The 23808-nt window shown below is 43.6% G+C and overlaps 1 protein-coding gene and 1 long non-coding RNA gene across 11 annotated transcripts in view; one reads left to right on the top strand and one right to left on the bottom strand.

The window, feature by feature from the left end:
* The window catches only part of rbfox1 (RNA binding fox-1 homolog 1), a 256048-nt gene that overhangs the window by 26496 nt on the left and 205744 nt on the right, over nt 1-23808 (top strand). Inside the window, exon 1 of one of the 10 annotated variants that reach the window (XM_052049728.1) lies at nt 14103-16242. The exons of the other annotated variants lie outside the window; for them this stretch is intronic. The gene's annotated coding sequence lies outside the window, so the exon portion shown is untranslated. Of the gene's footprint in view, nt 1-14102; nt 16243-23808 lie in introns of those variants that run through there. 10 annotated transcript variants of the gene reach the window in all.
* LOC127590309 (uncharacterized) overlaps nt 1-23808 on the bottom strand; it is a 59812-nt gene that overhangs the window by 1010 nt on the left and 34994 nt on the right. The gene's annotated exons all lie outside the window — the stretch shown is intronic.

The following is a 23808-nucleotide window of genomic DNA, read 5'->3' as shown; positions in this document are numbered from 1 at the left end:
TTGCAAATGATTACAAAGACATTCACAAGCAGTTTTACAGGTCCCAAAACGTTTTTCTTGGCATCTTTGCAACGTTTTGCAAACTTTAAAAAAACACTGACAAAAACATTCGCTACATTTGCAAACATTTAAAAAAACGGGCCGGACCACACTATGTTGCTCCACGGTGTGCAGGTTCGGCAACAACCATATTTTCCGCACTATGAGGCACACCTAAAAGCATTCAAAAAGCAGAGTTAACTACTGACTAAACGAAGGAAGAAGGAGACAAGCAAGACTTGTAGCTCTCTCTAGTGGATGCATAGCACAACCGCAGCCATTATTGTAGCTTTTATTCTATGCACCTTGGAATGCAGTAAACCCTATATATGAAAACAGTTTTAAAATAGGTCATTCATTGAAGGTGTCCCCATATAATCCGAAGAGCCTAATAGTGCAGAAAATATGATAGCTTTAATGAGTAACAATGCATCGACCACTCACTGTGATCGAAAATTTGAATACATTGTGTCAGAATATCACAGATGCAATTAATGGCCATCCAAAAGTGCCATGTCAAATGACGTGAATTTTTTCAACTGAAATATATTTTCGGTTATAAACTTCATTCAGACTATTACAGCCATTGCCAAACTATAACAAAATTGTATTTTTATGGAAACACGAACCATGCCTGCATAGGTTTTATACGGGTGCTCCGGTTTCCCCCCACATTCCAAAAACATTCATGGCAGATTGATTGGGAACTCCAAATTGTCCCTTTGTGTGATTGTAAGCACGAATGGTTGTTTTTCTATGTGTGCCCTGCGATTGGCTGGCCACCAGTTCAGGGTGTCCCCACCCACTGCATGGATACAGCTGGGATAGAAACCAGCATGCCCGCAATCCTTGTGAGGATAAGCCCATTGCAAAATGGATGGATGAATGGACAGTCTCTGTTGTAGAAATGCATGATGTAAAGTCAGTGAATGGAACCACCAAGCTCAGAAATATGTTATATTTCTTGCTCTGTTTTTCTCTTTGTGTTATTATAAAACAGCTACAGCAATCAAGGATAACAACTTCTTCCTTGACAATCGTGCCATGTTGTGGTAAAATTAAAAAAATAAAATTAAGTTTTTGTGGGGCTTGAAAACACCACTTCCCAATAAGAACACCCCGACAATTATTATTTTTTTAATGTGCCATGGTCAGTTACCTGATGTGCGTCAGGGAATCATTGTCTAGATTATTTTTCTCAATTGTTCATTTCAGCCAATTTGGGCCATGAGGCTCAGTGTACAGCACGCATTATTCAACTTACATTGTGCTACTTCTTGAAATTATTTACTCACAAAAACAAAAATTTAATTTAAAAAAAAGAAAATTTGCTGAGCCTAGGGTCAATTCTGTTTACACAGTTGAGTTCATTTTGACAGGGGAATTGTATTTTGCCTATAAACAAATCATTGACATGACATAATATTCTATCCACAAGAATGGCATAGCAAGATGATTTTTTTTTCTCAACCTGACCAAAAGTGAAAATCAACAGCAGGCTTACCATCTTTTTCATAAGTTGAATGACTAAACCCATGAAAATATCCAATATTTTAAGCAGTCTTTTGACATCCGATTCTTCCATTATCACTTTAGTTTGCTCGCGACTTCATAATGATAACACACTGGAGCCTTATTCTCATACACTGTCAGATAATTTTTCATCTTTGCTAAAATACTTGCTTTATCACAGAGAGCTAAAGCCAATTCCAGCATTTGATCTGAACAATATGTAACAAGGGCTACGTCTGTTTTATAATTGCTGGAGATGATAAAACACTCTGGGGCAGACAACGGGTTTCTACTTGGACCAGTAAGGGGACACTAGTTTCGATTCACTGAAGCCAATGATGTCACCATTGAGGGGGTGGCATGGGCAAAGAAACAAGACAACAGTTGTAAAAACAATGAACTTTTATATCAACATAAACACAGGACAACAAAATTATTATCATGACAAACAGTGAAAAAAGAAAGTAAATAAATCCAATTTAGTCTCAACCTCTTAGTCGACCTTTCCCTCAAGCAAAATAATTGGTGATCACCCTTCTCAACACCGGTGTGAGTTTCATTTTTTTCTTTCAATCTGAATGAAATAACTAAACATAAAATGTTCGTACAAAATAAATTCTTCTAAACATCACCAACACAATTAAAAAAATAAAATTTATCAAATGTAATATACTGTACCACTGTACCCCCTTTTCCGGCACTTTTGGAAGTCAGGGAACCGTAATGGAATCCACTCCACTGAAGGCACACTAACCCCAGCGCTGTCCTCAATTAGAACTCCACACAAGGCCCGGCCTAATAGGGCCGAGAGCTCACGAGCGCCGGCAATAAGATAACTACAGTAATTAATATTAAGTACTTAATTCCAAGTACTGTGAGACGTTAACATTCATGTACACTCACCAGAAGAATGTTGAACGAGACTCCGACGACGTTATACGGTCGGCGAAATCCCGGCGGTACGGAAAGCTTACAGCTACCTTAGCCAGGTCCAGTGCTCGAGGTCTAAGGAAGGTGACTACATTTTAGAAACAAGTGATTTTAAAGGAAATGCACATAACACGTTCAAGCCTAAAAGCTAGTGATGGGTCCAGCGACACCGATGCATTGACACATGCGCCGGGCTCACAGAGCAAACCACGTGTCGATGCATGTGCTGCTTCATTACGTCACGTGATTGACACGTGAACTGCATTGACACAGTCCAGGCTTCTAATTGACACACCGGCTGCGTTGACACAGTCCAGGCTGCTAATTGACACATCGACTGTGTTGACACAGTCCAGGCTGCTAATTGACACATCGGCTGCGTTGACACAGTCCAGGCTGCTAATTGACACGTGAACTGCACCGGTGCAGTTTAGACCGCATCGGCTGCTTGGCACAGTACAGGCTGCGCCACTTAGTCCAGGGGGCGTCGACTCAGTGCAGAGGGCGTTGACGCAGCAAAAGCCCGCCGCACAGTGTTTATAAGGAAGTGGGTTTGGCGACACAATGCCACTTGCCGAAACAAGCCAGACCTCACTCACGCTCGCTTGTCGAAGTTCGTGTCAGTGCAGACTTCGTGTTCGTGCCTTGCCTTCCTTGCCGATTATGGAGCAGAGACGCAAATCATCCGCCGTGTGGGATCATTTTGATGTCCCGGAGAATACGGTATTATTTATTTATTTATTCAAATCGCCTTCTGTCGCCGAGAGCTTCTCGGCGAGAGGCACTCGCCGAGTGCCTCTCAGATTATTGACATGTGTTGTACCATTCTAATCCGAATACATTTCAAGGTAACTCTTAGTTAGTTCTTATTCACATTTCATTACAGGTGAAATGTCGAATTTGCCGGGTCGAATTGTCATACACCAACAGAAGCACCTCCACCATGCTGAGGCATTATCGGGCCAAGCATGAGAATGAAGTTCGCGATACACCCAGTATTACGCCAGGTATACAAACGTTCACTCATCTTTTCACGGTTGCTATGTTGATGATGTAATTGACAATCAGTAATTATTATTGGTTGACTCTCCACTCCATGTTTGACAATCAAGGTTCCAGGAAGCAGCTGTACTGGAAGGACCAACACACTTCTTTCCCAAACCTCACCCACCTCGCAAAGGAGTTCCTTTGTACGCCAGCCTCATCCGTCCCTTGTGAGCGTGTGTTCTCCACAGCAGTAGAAATCGCTTGTAAAAGACGCAACAGGCTGAAGTTTAAAACATTGGAGCATCTTATTTTTCTCAATAAAAATTTGTGAAATAAAAGCCCACAAGCATCCTCATTCAAATGATCTTCACATTATTTGAACACATTGAATGTTGCAAAATGAATGCATGGATGTGAATGATATTGTATACACTTCATCATCAAATCGATGAATGACCTTATGAAAATGTTTTGGAACAGTTGTAGATGCAAAACCGTGCTGGCAGCTACATAATAGATAATAAAAGAAAAATATCCCAAACCATAGGGATCCTCCCAAAAACTAAGGATGTGCTGAATAAGGGATCCTTGTACACCTTATACTTTTATTACTTCCATATTTGACCTATTGTGTGGGAATATGGGGAAATGCCAGTAAAACACTGTTTTAAAACTACAATACAAAGCAATCGGAACAATCACTGGTTCCAAATGGACGGAACCCACAAATCCATTGTTTATCAAATTAAACAATTAAATCTCATGACCTGATTGACTTCAAAATCACCCAATTAATGTACAAAGCACACAATAATAACCTTTGCCAAAAGATCCAGAAGCTTTTTTAAATTCGAGAAAGTTGTCATAATTTAGGGGGTACTAATCTATACAAAAAAATCCAAAACACGAACGAACATCACACAAAGGAGTGTATCTGTAATAGGTGTAAATCTGTGGAATGATTCTGAAACGGACCAGTAAAATGAGGAACTCTCTTGCTGAGATTAAAAATGAATTTGAGAGTAGTACAACTACACAAATCAGAATTAAGCTGATAAATTCGATACACTCATGAAATATAGCAATACATCAGAAATACATTGATGAGATTATTTAATATATTAATGAAATGTAGCATCCATTATGAATATGAGAAAATCGACATATACATGTGCTCTAAAGAGTATGTACTGTATATACAAACCTAATGTAAAAATGTATTAGTACAGCATACATAAGGGTAAAAGCATTTGTTGATATTTAGACTTTCTTTCCTATTTAGAAAAATGATCAATTCATATATAAGAAGGGGTAGGACTCGGGTTAGGTTTTTTGCTTCTTTCTACTCCTTTGAACACATATTTGTGATGATGACTATTTTCTTTTCCTTTTTTTATATCTTACCTTCACCTTTTGCCAATTTATTACCGAATTGTATATTTTATATGTTCAATATACAAAACAATTTATCAGTCAGTTCAGTCTGTTAAGTGGGTTGGCTGCAGGGATCCTGAAGGTCCAGCAGGTGGCAGTGGTCAGTGACACAGTATCAGCACAGTATCAACACAGTGTGTCAGTGTGTCGACATGCCTCATGAGGCCTCATGGACCCATCACTACTAAAAGCACAGTCACTGCGTAGAATGACTCTCTTTCTCCCGAAACACTTCTTTGCAACGGCCGAAGAATACGTCCGCTCGCATTCAGGTCCCGTGAGAAAAAGAGAGCGAGATAGGTTGCGCCGCACGTTCGTGACGTCACGAAGGTGAAAAACTGCACCTCTCATTCGCTGACACCCCACTAGTATTTTGTGCCCTGATTCGCTCGGGCCACGGCAATATTCAGTTCTGTTTAATTAAGCATTTTTTAACGACGCTACTCTTTTAGTCAATATAGATTTTGGTTATGCACACACCCCTTTGCCACATGCCGGGTTACAAATACAATTAAATATCCATATTTTGTGAAGTGGTCAGGTGGTTGTGGATGGTTGCTGGAATCAGTTAGAATTTGAACATATATGATAATGAACATCAGCTAATATTAGAGAGAAGATAATTCTTTCCCTGCAACTGGCTGTCACCCAGGCCACACCTCTTGCCCGAAGCTACCTGATGCTCCAGCATAGCCTTGACCCTGATGATCATAAGCGGTGCCGAAAATGGATGAATGGATGTAATTTTATTCCAGAGATCTTGAATTAATTCTTCAAATCTCCGCAATGATTCAAGAAATTCGAATCTAAGGGTCTCTATTGCCTTGACGCAAATTCGGACAGTGACTCACTTGAACCAAATCAACCTGAGTTGACCAATAATTAATTAACACATTTCAAATTCATGAATAATAAATTGCGTCCAAAACTGTTTAAACTGGCAAATTTATGTTAGAGATATTGCAGGTGTAAGCAGAGAACATAGTGTATGTCTAAATGAATTAAAAGTCAGGCACTCCATATTGTGGAATATAATTCCAAATGTGTCACCATCAGCAAAAACGCCAATTAAAGGTTGTCATTACTTATGTAAAATACATTTTACGAACAAAGTTTTCTTGAAGACCTTATTAGTATGTGATTGTTCTGAAACATTGCGATGTTTAACCTTGCATTGTCTGAGGAAATGCGTGAAGAAGACTAAAAAAAAAAACGATAACAGAGGTGGGAAGCTGCATGGAAATGAAGAAATGGGGGCGGGGAGTGGTGAACTCCACAACCTCATTATGTCTGTTGGCATTTTAACTCCTTTTGATGATTTAGTAAGAAGAGAGAACAGGGAGGAAGAAGGGGGAGGAGAAGATGTGTTCTCTTCTCCGTCCGCAACATCATTTCAATCCTCCACTCACGCATCCCCTTCTCTGTTCTCCACATGATAGAGAAGAGACCATGAGAGAGAAGAAAAAGAAGAAGAAAGAAGTAGTGAGCCTCTTTAATTTAGAGGGATCCCAAATGCGTGAAATCCTTTATGCTATCTGGGTCATAGCGTGCCTTACAGGCTGAAGAAACGCACCACAGAAAAGTGCCAGCCTGCTGGTTAGCTCAGTCATTCGCTCTGTTACGTGCACTGCTCAGAGCGTTTGGGGATGTGCAAGTCCTCTGATGACCATATTAGTCACTTGTTCCAAATCTCTGTTATGACCAGTGAACACGTTTCGTTTCTGCCTTCCAAACGGGACGTCTTAAATTGTGTTATGTGGTAGTTGTCCGCCTCCACAATATGGGCAATGCTGAGGATTATTTTGAGTCAGAAACATATCTTGCATCACACTGACCCAAAATATGTGAGTATTTTTATGCCGCAAAAAAAAAATTGCTGGCATTTTGAACTGTTCATAATTCCCTTCAACTTGAGCAAGATCCCAGTTGCATCCAAACAAATAATCCCAAATCATACAGTGTACTTCATTGCAGTGATAATTGTTTTGGTGATGAGCAGTTCAAAAGTCAAGTTTTGCGTAAACGGCGGAAAAAAAGCTTTTTGTGAAAAAGAACATCGGGCAGTACAGTGATGCTCATGTGTTTATGCTTTTGTGACACCTCTAACTATACAACGACAAAAACAAGACTGAGAAAGGGCTTTTGATGGCAGAATAAGAATTGATTTACAGATACACACAACGCGCCGTGTGCAATGTTTGACTCATCACACGGCTCGAGTTGAACGGCAGTGATTCTTTTTCCATTTACACAAAGAACTGCATCATCTTTTTTCATGATTGCGACACACTTTCTACGAACAACGGCGACACATACTCTGTTTATACCCTACGTGTACATACTCGACGTGATTGTCAGGTGCCTAATCTTGTGCGACTTCCACCATGTTGGCATTTCTCTCCCTTGATAAGTCAAGATTCATCCGCTAATGTCTTCAACTCAAAAACAAATCCAACATGATGGAAATGCCACCGTATGATAAAGTAATACATTTTAAAGGGAGCTAAACACAACGGGCTTGATCACATGGGTAAAGTTTTCTTTCTTTTGGTATTTGACTTGAGCAGGTGGACGCTGGCGTTTGCGCCATTGTGGGGCAGAACTACGTGGAATGGAGTCTTCGCGACAGTTGCCACGATTGCTGCTGCATGATTGCTCCATTTCAGTGTACACAGGATCAAATTATTAAATCCATTGCTCTCAAAATCTATCAGCTGACACGATTCAATAGTGTGCCGTTTTCGGTGGCCAGGCGCTACATCTGCTTCAACACGACGGTCGTGAGCTGAAAATGATTGCGCCGAAGATGGTAGCCCCTTCATGTTGATGAATTATCCAATCTAATTCTTCTTCCGCGATCACAATATGAGTTAGAGTACTGTTAAAAAGTGCTGGCATATACAATGTATTCTTGCAAATATATCTATACAGTATATTAATTTATAGGGAATGTGTATACAGTAAATATTCCCATCCCCGGAATTCTATGGAAAGGAATATCCTTCACCCGGAATAAAAACCTATGCATTAACATTTTGACTACGATATTACATGTTACCGGAGGTAGCTTAAGCGGAAATTCCACTACCCGTAACCCGGATGGAGGTGTAATACCGCGGGAGCTTAAATACACGCAACGCCCACCCGATGAGACGAAAATACACAACGCTGAAACAAGTTTTCACTTCGCATTTCTCATTCATCAAATTCTAAACGACGACGAGTTTTTATTGCCGTGCGTTTTAATGTACGTAATTGTGAATGATTTTAACTTTATTGTGAATGATTTTAACTTTATTCACTTACGTAGAGAACGCGGCACTAGCTTAAAAGCAGCAACCACTCGACATGACCGAAGAAACGTGTTCGCTTCGCCATTTTCATTCATCAGATTCAAAACGACGACGTATAAGCGACTTTTTACTGGCGTGCGTTTTACTGTAATTGCGAAAGATTTTAACTTTATTCACTTAAGTCGTGTATATCATTGCATCGAAACGTAGAAGAACTGTAACGACTGGAGCGGAGCGAGTGAAATGCATCCGCTTGAGCGAGGCTGTTAGATAGAAGTTAAAAAAATCCAGCAGACACTTGGAGTCGGAAAGACGCAAATCTACGAAACTTTAAAAAACAAGGCATCGATTCAACTCCTGATGACAAGCCACCATCCAGCAAAGAAGCAATGCAAATGGCAACAAAAATCTTTCAGTATGCACAAGAATTACCAGACATCGGTGATCAACTTGCAACTAGCAAGAAAACTGTATGACACGCAGGCAAACATTGTCATAAACCAAAGAATGCATCCAACAAAACAATCCAAAATAGACACATTTTTTTCCAAGACAGAAAAAAAATAAACATCAAAATACAGTACGTATTTTACTGTAGTGATTTTTTAGGGATACACCTGTATTGCAGTTTTTGGACAGTATATTTTTGTATTTTATTGATTGTGTTGTTACACGTGCATTTTGTCAACATACTTGCAGGTTCATAAAGGACATGTACCATGCTCATTTCCCAAATGAGGAATTTTTGTTATCAGGACAAATTGGACAGCGCAAACGAGTCCGTTCTCTCTCTCTCTCTCTCTCTCTCTCTCTCTCTCTCTCTCTCTCTCTCTCTCTCTCTCTCTCTCTCTCTCTCTCTCTCTCTCTCTCTCTCTCTCTCTCTCTCTCTCTCTCTCTCTCTCTCTCTCTCTCTCTCTCTCTCTCTCTCTCTCTCTCTCTCTCTCTCTCTCTCTCTCTCTCTCTCTCTCTCTCTCTCTCTCTCTCTCTCTCTCTCTCTCTCTCTCTCTCTCTCTCTCTCTCTCTCTCTCTCTCTCTCTCTCTCTCTCTCTCTCTCTCTCTAAATATAAATGGGGGCTTACATTCCCTTTAACGGTTATACGGTTATATAACCTTCATGGGCTCTATTTTCCAACACAAGTACACTCGGGCATAAAGACTCTTTCATCTTGATTTTGTGGGGTGCCTCACTTATTGCGGATGTTTCGGAATCTGGTTGGCAGATGGCTCTGCGCCATGCAGGACATTCCGGCGGACCAAGAACATTAAATGTTTTATGTACGTGTATGTGTTTTATGGTTGAAAGCAGACTAAACTTTACATATTCTGGAACCAAGTCAAAGTTTGAATGCAGTTGGTGTAATGCCACTTTAGTGAATTTGATTGAGGTCCAAGCAGACAGATTATGAGCTCTGCCGACATGTGGTGGATGTCATCGTATTTCATTATTACTTTTCCTAAACCTTCAACAACAGCGTGCACCGAACCTTGCGAAGCATTGCAGAAATAATTTCATTAACTGTATTATTGTTATTATTATCATCTTTATTTGATTGTAACAATGACTGCCTGGCCGCAGCACAGCTAAGGAGTGGGGGGCCCACTTAATAGCAGTGATCTGTGTTCACCCTGGTCAACTGTAGCGTTGTTTTCCTCCATTTGCCGAATTGTGCTTTGCATGCCGCCCTCGTCATTTCTGCCTAATGGGAGCACCGATCATCACATAAACGTCAATATGTTTACAGAATATGCAAAAAGTAGAGTGTGAATATGAACCGCACCAAATAAACAAACAAAAAAAGCACCCTTAAAATATCATGAATACTGTATTTACTAGTGTACAGTGTCAAAAAGCTGACCGGTGTCTGGTTGGGATTGATTCCCATCCAATGTCTTATTCAGAGTTGACCTATGATTTGGTTGACCTATGTTTTATGACCTATGGTGTATTCCTCTGCTCACCCAAAGTCAGTTGGGATCATCTCGAACCCCGACCCACTGACCATGAATAAATTAAGTGAGATGGCTGGATGGATCATTTCACTGTCATAGGATCGGACGACAGTATTGATTTTTGTTCCATTTTTGGACTCTCAGTGTTTGATTTTCATGTCCTTGCAGTAACATGACTATACTTTGATTTTATTCTTCGGTGTCTGTGCCTGACCGGCATGGTTTATTCTCTCCTTTTTGCTCTTTTCCTGACCCTTCTGTTGGTTCAATTACTCCCATGCAAATATCCTTGTGTTCTGACTACTTATACCTTGTCTTTGTTGTTCGTCTTAGACTACATTAATGGAAATGGCCATTGCTTAAAATAATTTTTTTCTTTTTTAAGTTTCACAAAAGTGCAATGAACAGCTTTGGGGAGACAATTTACCAGCATGTGGTTGTAAAAGGAGATTGCAAGTGTAATGGATCACATGCCAAGTCAGTAGCTTGTAGTCCGTAAACACACCTCATAAAAAATATAAAATGACTTCGTGGGAAGACTTTCTTCCCGAGCGGTGGATCAACACAAAATGTCAAATGCATATGAACAACAAACAGATCCGACATATAATGCAGCACAGGCTTGACTCTTCGTGACCCAAGACTACCAGGCATCAAAATACGAGGGAAATTGAGATTGGAGTCGTGTTAGTTGTAAACTCTGATGTGATAAAGTCATTTCTAAACCAGTAGTCATCAAGCAAAATGGAAGAATGGCGGTTACTGCATGACAACATATTCATGAAGCCATCTCAGAGGACGTTGTATCTGGGAGAAATAGAAGACGACCAGTGACCTTCAGTGTTCTCAAATATTTGTGTTGGTTGTTTGTGACACGCACCAATGTGGCCTGGATTGAAGTAGTTGAAATGCGAGATGCGAGACAAGACTTGTATTTGCAATGTATGCAATTATGTTTATCCTAAAAGGGTATCTTACCGGAGGAATTATGAGACTGTCTTTGCGTGTGGAGTTTGCTTTTTCTCCCCAGTGGCAATTCTTGAATAAAAGATTTAGGTATGCTGAGTTCCTATCTAGCCAAGATTATTTTTGCTGTTTTGTACTTTAACATCTCATTTCATGCCCGCATCTTTAAAGAACCACAACAGTTTTTTTCAGAAGGTCTGTGACTAACCCATCAAATCTGATAAAAGTGAGGCACTGCAAAGGAGGAATGGAGTGAAACTATAAAACAAGTGTCCTAAAAAAAATTAGATACACAAATATATCGTTGCGGGCCCCTTTATAAGACACGCATCGGTACAAAGGAAGCCGAATAGATACTGCACATGCATTCATAAAGTTTCCAGACTCTGAAAGCTAATGCTTGCTGTGCAGTACAGCACACACATTTAGACCAGGTGTGGTGCTGGCTGTGAACCGGAAGAGCTGATAACAGGAGAAGAAGAAAACATGTTTGCCATCCAACGTCATAAAAATATAATTTCTTTGTATGCATGTGACTGTTTTCATGAAAATGCATGGAAAGTGATGCAAGGTCTAGGGATAAGTATCGCCTGGAAGGCCATATATCTGAATACACATGTATCTGGAATTTCTCCAATGAGAGACTAATAAAGGTTTTCTTAACACTTAACACTTATTGCGACCTAACCTAATACGTGTTATATTGTGAGGTTGATGGCAATTCCCAGCCTGACTGTAACCCTACTAATTTATACCGAAAGGCATTAAATTTGGATACAGCATCATCTAACAATTCATATTGTCCGTAAGCATTTTTTTATGAAGCAAAACAGAATCAATAATGCAAGGGTATCTTACTAATTTTTGTCATAGGCCATCTTCCCTCGGAGGGCTGTTATGACATTGAAACCAAATAAATGTTTAATCGTCTTACTTGTACACAACAAATTGATGGATTACCAGTTTTGAAATCAGTCAAGGTAACTTTAATAGTTTGATCTATGATTCAAATGAGCGAAGACACAATTGTAATTGCTTTCTCTGACCACCTGAAACAATTTTGAGCTTAAAATAAAATGTCAGCTAACTACAAACGAATAGAAACAGTGGCCATAAATATAAAAAAAAAAAAAAATCCTCATCTCACCCCTCGGGTGGTGTCCGTCCCTCATTCAGCTCGGGTCCTCTACCAGAGGCCAGGAAGCTTGAGGGTTCTGCGCAGTATCCTTGCTGTTCCCAGCACTGCACATTTCTGGACTGAGATGTCCGATGTTGTTCCCGGGATCTGTTGCAACCACTCATCTAGTTTGGGGGTCACTGCCCCGAGTGCTCCGACCACCACAGGCACGACTGTCACCTTTACCTTCCAAGCTCTCTCCAGCTCCTCTCTGAGCCCTTGGTATTTCTCGAGTTTCTCATGTTCCTTCTTCCTGATGTTTCCATCACTTGGGACCGCTACATCCACTACAAGGGCTTTCCTCTGCCCTTTATCTATGATCACGATATCTGGTTGGTTCGCCATTACCATCTTGTCAGTCTGGATCTGGAAGTCCCACAGGATCTTCGCTCTGACATTCTCCACCACCTTCGGAGGTGTTTCCCATTTTGACCTTGGGGTTTCCAGTCCATACTCCGCACAGATGTTTCGGTAGACTATGCCAGCCACCTGTTTATGGCGTTTCATGTAGGCTTTCGCTGCCAGCATCTTACACCCTGCAGTTATGTGTTGGATCGTCTCAGGTGCCTCTTTGCACAACCTACAGCTTGGGTCTTGTCTGGTGTGGTATATCTGGGCCTCGATGGCTCTGGTGCTCAAGGCCTGCTCCTTAGCAGCCAGGATGAGTGCCTCTGTGCTGTCCTTCAGGACAGCCTTCTCTAGCCACTGATAGGACTTCTTGAGATCAGCCACTTCATTTATGAAAAAATGAGCACATAACACCATCCAGTGTGGGTCATTGGGCAAGATCCTTCACGCTAATGCCTATCTCATACAATGATGAGAGACAATAAAACGCCGGCCAAACAAGGTCTGCGTCAGGTGCTGGGTAACCAGAGCACCTTGATGAAAAATGGGCTACTGGAACAAAGCGGAGATGGGCGAGATGCGATAACATGGCTCTGTTGGAATGCTACTACTCAAGCAACCCTAGTCAGACGATCCAACCCATGTGTTGGATCGTCTCAGGTGCCTCTTTGCACAACCTACACCTTGGGTCTTGTCTGGTGTGGTATATCTGGGCCTCGATGGCTCTGGTGCTCAAGGCCTGTTCCTGAGCAGCCAGGATGAGTGCCTCTGTGCTGTCCTTCAGTTATGGTCTAGTGGTACATCCCGTGTAGGGGCCTGTCCTCCCATGATGGTCCCTCTTCCAGCGCCTCATCTTCTGTTCCCCATTGTCTGAGACATTCTCTGAGTAAGTCATTCGTTGGAGCCTTCTCCTTGATGTATTCATGGAGTTTGGATCTTTCATCCTGGACAGTGGCTCTCACACTCACTAGTCCCCGGCCTCCTTCCTTTCGACTTGCGCATAGTTACATGCAGAGAATGTGGGCTAAATGGTTACTTCGAAACCCACAGTCACGGTTGACCACGAAACAACTAGTAGCTCAGTGTTCCAACATCCACAAACGGCAACTGCTGTCACAACTTGAGATTGATGAGGTACAACGCAGGTTCCATGGCGAAGGGCCCCAGGCTGCCAGATCAGAGGAAGAGGCCATACAAGAGATTGGGAGGCATATATATATATATATATGTCAAAGGAAAAAAATGTCAAAAAGTGTTTGTGCTCCCAGTGTTGTCTTTTCCATGGAAACCAAGCTCTTTGAGTGTAAAAGGTTGCAGACCCCTGGGGTAGCCTATTCCTAATGGCTGATTACTGTGATGGAGCAATAGACCTATATATTGCGGAAGGGGGGTTTAGTCAGAAGCTCTGTGGTCGTCTTGGCTATGTTGGATTTGGCTGTTTGGCTGAAATTGTAATTGAAACAGGCAAGGCATGGCCACCACAATAAGTCCAATGGACCTTTTTGCGATGGCGCTCTATTGGGTCCTCCCAAAATTCAAGGGAACAAATGGCTAAAATTAGGTTAATTGTGTATTGCTTGTTGGCCATTTGTCCTTCCCTGCTTGTCATTTTTAGCAAAAATACTTCAGTTAAATAAGTGAATGACATGCTCTTTGCTGTATTTCCCTGAATTTTGACTCAGTGGCCTCCACCCAAACTATGATGTCCATATTGTAGTTTTTTCAAAATCACTCTACAGAACCAACCATGAGCGAGTTTGACTCAGAAATACCATTACATTTCATAAACAACAGGACGAGGAGATGTCCTCGGACAACCTTGCCAGCTTTATTCTAATTTAGCTTCTTCATACTATTGGATTCCTATCCATCTTCTCTGACCGCTAAATGTATAAACAAACACATTTAATTTTTCTTATGAGTACCTGCATTGACCACCTCAAGTGCATTTCAGACTGCACCACCCAAATTTCTCTGTACAGTGAACAACATCAGCATGCCGTTACCTCTGCGTCCAAGACGCCTAATTTTCCCGCCAGATGCACAGTTCCAAATAATGTGCGTTTTTGGGACGCAAGGAAATTTCTCAGTCAAAAAAAAAAAAACAACGGTAAATATTTTTTTTTCCAGCAACGATCGCAGTTTGACAAAGATAATTGCCAAGTTGTGTAACGTTAAAACAAGTGTTGCGAAAAAATAATTGCACAGATATGAACTCAAACACTGAACCATGGGATGAAATCAGCAAATCTTGTAAGCTTGAATGATTTAATTTTTTGCATCATTTGTTTATAAGAAATAAACCTATTATCAATATATATTGTTGTTGTTTGTGTTATTATCATATGCATTTGAATAGACCACTTCAGAATTCGAAATTTGGGACTCTCTAAATGCATAGTGGGACTCATACTTTTCTGATCAGTGAGTCCCTGGGACTTGCAGGGCTCAAACTGTAAAATTATCACTGCAACATAAACATAAAAATAGAGATGCCAAAGTAACAGATCGCCATTACTTTGTGTCACAGCAATAATGATAATGTTTGAAGTTTACCACCTCCGGAAACTCATTTTTCTGACCGATGCATGAAAGCCAAAATTGGGTGGGAAAGCCACCATTTGTCATATGAGTCACATTTTGCTGAATGTATAAAGAACACAAACAGGATATTCATAGCTCATAATTACCCCCCCCCCTTCCCCCCATTTCCTTTTACTGACTGTTGAGCCCATCTCTCCAATCATATATGATACTCAACCATAGCTTGTTTGAGTTATTCTGATATATCTGTGAACTCAACTCAACTGGATTTATAGAGCACTTTAAAACAACCACCGCTATATGGAGCAAAATGGGGCATAAATGATTGCTTCAACAACAAACAATACATTAACGACAAAGAGAAAGCACCAAAACAGTAAAACTAAAAATCATGTCTCATGCTCAGTCAAAAGCCAAAGAATCAAAAATTATTTTTAAGATGAGTCTTAAAGATGGGCAGAAAGGAGACTTGACGAACGTTCAGTGGGAGGTCATTCCAAAGAGAGGGACCAGCAATGGAAAAGGCTCGATCCCCTCTGAGCCTCCGCTTACTTTTTGGTAACTCTAATAGTGTCTGGTCTGCAGGTGCATAGGGGCAGAGGAGCTCAGAGAGATAAGGTGGGACCAGGTGTTTTAAGGATTTGTAAACAAGGGAGCCAGTGAAGAGATGCCAGAGTAGGAGTTATGTGCTCACCTTTATGAGTACCAGTCAAGAGGTGAGCAGCAGCGTTTTGGACCAACTGGAGATGCTTATTGGAGGATTGGGCGACTCCAAAGTAAAGTGCATTTCAGTCATCCAGCCGGGATGTGATGAAGACATGACTTACTGTCTGAAAGTGCTCTTTCTTGTTTTCATTGAAGTTCAACAAATAACAGTGCCATCCAGGTCTTGATTTCCTCCACACAGGATAAAGAAGGCCTTGATGAGAAAAAGTGAAAGAGAAGCAGGTTTTTCTTGATAATATAAAACGGATTCTAAAGCTCTGACTCAAGTGTTCCATTGCATTTACTATTTTTAACAGTCCACCCGCACATTCCTCTTCTGCTCAGCCTATCGCTGGGGTATGCCTCGATTTTGCTTGGGTCTGATGGAAGAGCAATGGAAAAATCACTGGAATTGTGGTTAGAAGTAGGGAAGAGCTGTTTTAATGTGCTGTGTGCACATGGCTTCATATAACTGGAGGGAAATCACATAGACTGAGGGCTTCATGGGTGTATTGACATCTCTCATGGCTGAACAAATGGTTTAGTTAAGTTGTGTTCACTGACATTGATCTAAAAACTGTTTCACATTCCATCTGTGGCCTTTTGTGGGTTGGCTCTACAGTTCAGGGTTATTAATTCACTCTCTCCATCTCGCTCCCTCTTCTCGCTGCCTCTCTCTCGCTCACACTCTAGGTTATTACATTATTTTAGGAATTTAATAATAACCTACTGTTGGCCTTTTGATGTTTTGGACCATGGTGGCAGTGATGAGATTACATTTATTAAAGTGTAGTGTCTGTACAGTTGTTCTGTATGTGTGGGGGAGGAGTGTGTGAGTGTGGTCAGCTCGACACACACATAGACCACGTGTTACCAATGCCAGAGAAATTGAACTGTGCCAGATGCACTGCCGTAGAAAATAGATCTGTGTCTCTTTTGGTAACATTTGGAAGTGTGCACACATAATTTAGAATACAGCTTGTATTCCTCATGATTATTTGTTGACATATGTTCCCCCCCCCCCCCCAAGATGGCAGACAGTGCACCAGTGTGTGATCTATGTCCCACTGAGCAAAAAATACGCTTTCTCATGAAGGCCACTTCTATTTTGCCTGGAAGAAATCAAAACCTGGAGGGCACAAAATTTCTTGAATTTCAATGAAAAGAAGAAAGAGGTGATACTGTTTGGTCCCAGTGGCCCTTGTGCATCCCATTCTGTAAATCTGGGCTCCCTGTCCCCTTATCTTAAGTCAACAGTCTCAAACTTGGGTCTTAAACTGGACAGTGGTTTCAAACTTGACCGGCAAATTGGTGCCATTGTTAAATCCAGCTTCTTTCACCTTAGACAGCTGGCCAAAGTAAAACCTCTCTTCTCTCATGAACCTTTTGAGACAGTAATTCATGCCTTCATCACATCCCAGCTTGATTACTGCAATGCCCTTTCCTTTGGAGTCAGCCAATCTGCCATGAAGCGCCTCCAGCTGGTCCAGAATGCCGCTGCTCTCCTCGTGACTGATACTCGTAAGAGGGAGCACAAAGCTCCTACTCTGGTATCCCTTCACTGGCTCCATATACATTTTAGAGTTATTTTCAAGATCATATTATTTATTATTTATTTAAGTACCAAGAACTGAGGCTCTGTCAGAGTTTTTCTCGGACAAAGGTTTAGAAATGACTGGGCACACAGGGAAATTGTCTTCAATCTCGGCGGGAGCGGATCTCTGAGAGAAAACGACGGTTTAGTTGCCCCGATGATCACACGCTCGAGCTCCCTTTCTACCAATTCAGACTTTTATTGGAACATACAAGGAAAACACTGCCCCCGATATTTGCATACCGCACCCCCGGTCCGGCCCCTCGGGAGTGATTGGTTACCTGTTTTTAAACATTGAACCACGAGTACGTTGGCACTTTTCTGTCTGGTCTACATCGAATTAACATGTTGCAGACTTTGCGGATGGCCAATGTCGCCTGGGCATGACAGGTGTTCTCAACACGTCTTTTGTTGTTCAACCGCTGTTCCCGAATTATTCATTTCCCTTTTGTGAGTGAGTTTTGGCCTCTCCCCCGTGATTGCCCACCTGCATTGACGTGCTAATTGTGGACTTTAACAGCCCTGCGGCCAGGTGGCCAGCGCCTTTGTGCACAGGCATTTGGGGGTGCGGGATACGCACCCAAACGTTTAGATGTGCCCAGATTAAATGAAACTTTAAACATGATACAATTTTGCTCATAGATTCCTCTAACAGGCTCAGTGGGGATCGAGCCTTTTCTGTTGCTGGTCCCTCTCTATGGAATTACCTCCCACTGAACATTCGGCAAGCCTCCTCGCTGCCCATCTTTAAAACCTGCCTCAAAACCCACTTGTATTCTTTGGCATTTGACTCAGCATGACTCAGATTTGTTTTTCATGGTTTTGCTGTTCGGTGCTTTCTACCGTCTTTGTTACCTATATGTTGCTTTACTGTTGTATATGTTAGTTGCTCCATGTACAGCACTTTGTATGCAGCGATGGCTGTCTGAAAGTGCTCTATGAATACAGTTGAATTGAGTTGAGAAATTAGATGTCTCGCAGAGGTAGCAGTTCAGTCAAAGATGAACTGCTTACTCATTACAATCTACACATTTTCTCCAGGCTGCAAAAACAAAAAGACAGCCAAAGAGAGAGATTTAAATAGTGTGTACACATAAAAAAGTATTTTGTGGTCAATTCAATGTAGTTCCCTTACTATCAATCAACCCGTTTCCTCGCATTTCAGCAAAGGTTTATATGTCATGGAAACGTTTGTGGTGGTGGAGCCCCAATTATCAAGCTGTAGCCATCTTTCCTTTTGCTCGAACACCCTCCCGGCTTCTTTTCTTCCTCATTTTCCAGAGTTTTTTTTAAATCTGTTCTTCATCTCTGTTGTGTGAGCCAGCTTCCTTTTTCCTCTCATCTATCGTCCTCTTCTGCATCATCTGTGTATCATTGTCATAAACTTGCTGCGGTTGTCAATTGTGCCCTGCCAGCACCGCCAAAATCAGATCATCTGCCGCAAAGCAAAAGTAGGATAAACAGCCAGTGGGCCAAGTTCAATACATACAACCTCAGTTAAATATCTTTGCTTCTACAAGACAGACAAATAATCTCTCTGTATGGAGTCGTACTAGCATGTGGTTTCCTAAATTAATAAATAATCCGAGTACAATAATAAATGAATAAAAAATAAATAAAAAAAAATAAAAAAAAGCCACTCACCATGACTATTTTGTTTTCCGACAGAATTGCAAGTACATTTCTGTGAATGGTCACTCAAAGACGTGAATATTTATTATGTTATGTTGATCAAATTCCGATGTGAAAATAAACAGAATAATAAAACAAAGACCCAAGTCAAGTCACGAGAAATAGACTCATCCTAACAAATGAGTGTTGATTTGAGCAGGATAGAGCGTTTTCATACAAAGTGTAACAGTGACATTAGTAGCTGTCAGATCTATTCACCAGTGATGAAACCAGAGGCCATCTCATTACGTTAATCACAATTGAAGATTTGTAATAATTGATGAGGCGATTGAATAAAGAGAGAAATCTCATGTATTTATTGTTAGAATTGGCAGATTATAATTCTAGCTCATGTCATACTGGAAAACACGAAATATGTATTCAGCTTCACTATGTTTTGTTACTTGCATGGGGGGAAAAAAAAGACTCATATGCACTAATAAGGAATGACTGTATTTTGACCGGGCGGCCCGGTAGACCAGTGGTTAGCACGTCGGCTTCACAGTGCAGAGGTACCGGGTTCGATTCCAGCTCCGGCCTCCCTGTGTGGAGTTTGCATGTTCTCCCCCGGCCTGCGTGGGTTTTCTCCGGGTGCTCCGGTTTCCTCCCACATTCCAAAAACATGCGTGGCAGGCTGATTGAACACTCTAAATTGTCCCTAGGTGTGAGTGTGAGTCCGAATGGTTGTTCGTTTCTGTGTGCCCTGCGATTGGCTGGCAACCGATTCAGGGTGTCCCCCGCCTACTGCCCAAAGACAGCTGGGATAGGCTCCAGCAGCCCCCGCGACCCTAGTGAGGATCAAGTGGCTCGGAAGATGAATGAATGAATGTATTTTGACCTTTTCATACTATGAGTGGAAATGTGGTTAATGTCTTGTGGGTCAACACTCTTTGATTATTTGCCTTCTATCATCTTACTGTTATTCTCCCCCCTTTCTTTGTTCTCACACATAAGCACGACCCTATTATTCGGGACAAACCTGCTGACACCGTATCCGTGAGTCGTCACCTTACCGTGGTGGACGGGTTTGTGTGTCCCAATGATCCAGGAAGCTAAGTTGTCTGGGGCTTTATGCCCCTGGCAGGGTCACCCATGGCAAACTGGTTCTAGGTGAGAGGCCAGACAAAGCACGGCTCAAAGACCCCAATGATGATTGCAATAAATGGATCGAGGTTTCCCTAGCCCGGACGCGGGTAACCGGGGCCCCCCTCTGGAGCCAGGCCTGGAGGTGGGGCTCGTTGGCAAGCGCCTGGTGGTCCCCCTTCCCATGGGCTCACCACCCATGAGAGGGGCCAAAGGGGTCGGGTGCAATGTGAGCTGGGCGGCAACCAAAGGCGGGGACCCTGGCGGTCCGATCCTCGGCTGCAGAAGCTAGCTCTTGGGACATGGAATGTCACCTCTCTGGCAGGGAAGGAGTCCGAGCTGGTGTGTGAGGTAGAGAATTTCCGACTGGATATAGTCGGACTTGCCTCCACACACAGCCTGGGTTCTGGTATCAGTTCTCTCGAGAGGGGTTGGACTCTCTTCCACTCTGGAGTTGCTCACGGTGAGAGGCGCAGAGCAGGTGTGGGCATGCTCATTGCCCCCCGGCTCAGTGCCTGTACATTGGGGTTCACACCGGTAGACGAGAGGGTTGCCTCCCTCCGCCTTCGGGTGGGTGGACGGGTCCTGACTGTTGTTTGTGCATATGCACCAAACAGCAGCTCAGCATACCCACCCTTTTTGGAGTCCTTGGAGGGTGTGCTGGAGAGTACTCCTGCTGGGGACTCCCTTGTTCTGCTGGGGGACTTCAATGCTCACGTGGGCAATGACAGTGAGACCTGGAGGGGCGTGATTGGGAGGAACGGCCCCCCCCGATCAGAACCCGAGTGGTGTTTTGTTATTGGACTTCTGTGCTTGTCACGGATTGTCCATAACGAACACCTTGTTCAAACATAAGGGTGTCCATATGTGCACTTGGCACCAGGACACCCTAGGCCGCAGTTCGATGATCGACTCTGTGGTTGTATCATCGGATTTGCGGCCGCATGTTCTGGACACTCGGGTGAAGAGAGGGGCGGAGCTGTCAACTGATCACCACCTGGTGGTGAGTAGGCTCCGATGGTGGGGGAAGATGCCGGTCCGTCCTGGCAGACCCAAACGTATAGTGGAGTTTTTTTGGGGAGCGTCTGGCGGAATCCCCTGTCAGAAGGAGTTTCAAGTCCCACCTCCGACAGAGCTTTTCCCATGTTCCGGGGGAGGCGGGGGACATTGAGCCCAAGTGGACCATGTTCCGTGCCTGATTGTTGAGGCGGCCAATCTGAGTTGTGGCCGTAAGGTGGTTGGTGCCTGTCGTGGCGGCAACCCCCATACTCGCTGGTGGACACCAGCAGTAAGGGATGCCGTCAAGCTGAAGAAGGAGTCCTATCGAGCCTTTATGGCCTGTGGGACCCCAGAGGCAGCTGACGGGTATCGACTGGCCAAGCGGACCGCGGCTTTGGTGGTCGCCGAGGCAAAAACCAGAGCGTGGGAAGAGTTCGGTGAGGCCATGGAAGCCGACTTCCGGACGGCTTCGAGGAAATTCTGGTCCACCATCTGACGTCTCAGGGGGGGGAAGCAGTGCACCACTAACACTGTGTACAGTGGGGATGGGGCGCTGCTGACTTCGACTCGGGACGTTGTGAACCGGTGGGCAGAGTACTTCGAAGACCTCCTCAACTCAACCAACATGCCTACCTTGGAGGAAGCAGAGCCTGGGGACTCTGAGGTGGGCTCTCCTATCTCTGTGGCTGAAGTCACCGATGTGGTTAAAAAGCTCCTTGGTGGCAAGGCCCCAGGGGTGGATGAGATCCGCCCGGAGTTCCTCAAGGCTCTGGATGTTGTGGGGCTGTCCTGGTTGACACGCCTCTGCAACATCGCGTGGTCAACAGGGAGAGTGCCTCTGGATTGGCAGACGGGGTGGTAGTCTCTCTTTTTAAAAAGGGGGACCGGAGGGTGTGTTCCAACTACAGAGGGATCACACTCCTCAGCCTCCCTGTTAAGGTCTATTCAGGGGTGCTGGAGAGGAGGGTCCGTCAGGAAGTCGAGCCTCAGATTGAGGAGGAGCAGTGTGGTTTTCGTCCCGGCCGTGGAACAGTGGACCAGCTCTACACCCTTAGCAGGGTCCTCGAGGGTATGTGGGAATTCGCCCAACCAGTCTACATGTGTTTTGTGGACTTGGAGAAGGCGTTTGACCGTCTCCCTCGGGGAGTTCTGTGGGGGGTGCTTCGAGGGTATGGAGTAACAAACCCCCTGATACGGGGTGTTTGGTTACTATACCACCGATGTCAGAGTTTGGTTCGCATTGCCGGCTGTAAGTCGGAATCGTTTCCAGTGGGGGTAGGACTCCGCCAAGGCTGCCCTTTGTCGCCGATTCTGTTCATAACCTTTATGGACAGAATTTCTAGGGGCAGCCGAAGCGATGAGGGGCTCCGTTTTGGGGGCCTCAGTATTACATCCCTGTTGGCTCCTTCAAACGGGGCTCTCCAACTATCACTGGAGCGTTTCGCAGCCGAGTCTGAAGAGGTTGTGATGAAGATCAGCACCTCCAAATCTGAAACCATGGTCCTCAGTCGAAAAAGGGTGGAGTGCCCCCTCCGGGTCGGGGAGGAGATCTTGCCCCAAGTGGAGGAGTTCAAGTATCTTGGGGTCTTGTTCACGAGTAGGGGTAGGAGGGAGTGGGAGATCGACAGGCGGATCGGTGCAGCGTCTGCTGTGATGCGGACGTTGTATCGGTCTGTCGTGGTGAAGAAGGAGCTGAGCCAAGGGCGAAGCTCTCAATTTACCGGTCGATCTACGTTCCAACCCTCATCTATGGTCACGAGCTATGGGTCGTGACCGAAAGAACGAGATCCCGGTTACAAGCGGCCAAAATGAGTTTTCTCCGCAGGGTGTCCGGGCTCTCCCTTAGAGATAAGGGGAGAAGCTCGGTCATCCGGGAGGGGCTCAGAGTCGAGCGGCTTCTCCCCCACATCGAGAGGAGCCAGATGAGGTGGCTTGGGCATCTGATTCGGATGCCTCCTGAGCGCCTCCCCGGTGAGGTGTTCCGGTCATGTCCCACCGGGAGGAGACCCCGAGGAAGACCCAGGACACGCTGGAGAGACTGTCACCCAGCTTGCCTGGGAACGACTCGGGATCCCGCCCCGGGGAGAGCTGGAAGAAGTAGCTAGGGAGAGGGTCTGGGCTTCCCTGCTAGAGCTGTTGCCCCCGCGACCCGGCCCCGGATAACTGATGGATGAACCTGCTGACACAATAAAATACAAATTGGTTATCATGTTGCTGTACGTGCTCTGTCATCTGATGTTGATGAGTCATAATTTAATCTTTGCATTTATTTATTTCTTTTGATTTCAAGGATTCAAGGACGAGGATTGATTCCTTGATTTTTTTTTAACAGGTGTATCGAACAGGTGTATTAGACCAGTGTTTTTCAAAATTTTTTGAGCCAAGGCACACTTTTTTCATTGGAAAAATCTAGCTGAACACTAGAATACAACACAACACTAGCTGAAAATGTAACACTTTGCATTTTTACAAGCCACTTGTTTTCTGTCAAATTGGATAGATAGATACATAGACTGTGTGCTGTTATTTATTTTTATTTGATGTATTATTTTTTCAGTTTCCTCCCACATTCCAAA

This window comes from Hippocampus zosterae, chromosome 17 (assembly GCF_025434085.1).
Source record: "Hippocampus zosterae strain Florida chromosome 17, ASM2543408v3, whole genome shotgun sequence".
NCBI lineage: Eukaryota > Metazoa > Chordata > Actinopteri > Syngnathiformes > Syngnathidae > Hippocampus > Hippocampus zosterae.
This window is presented reverse-complemented; position numbering and strand designations above follow the sequence as displayed.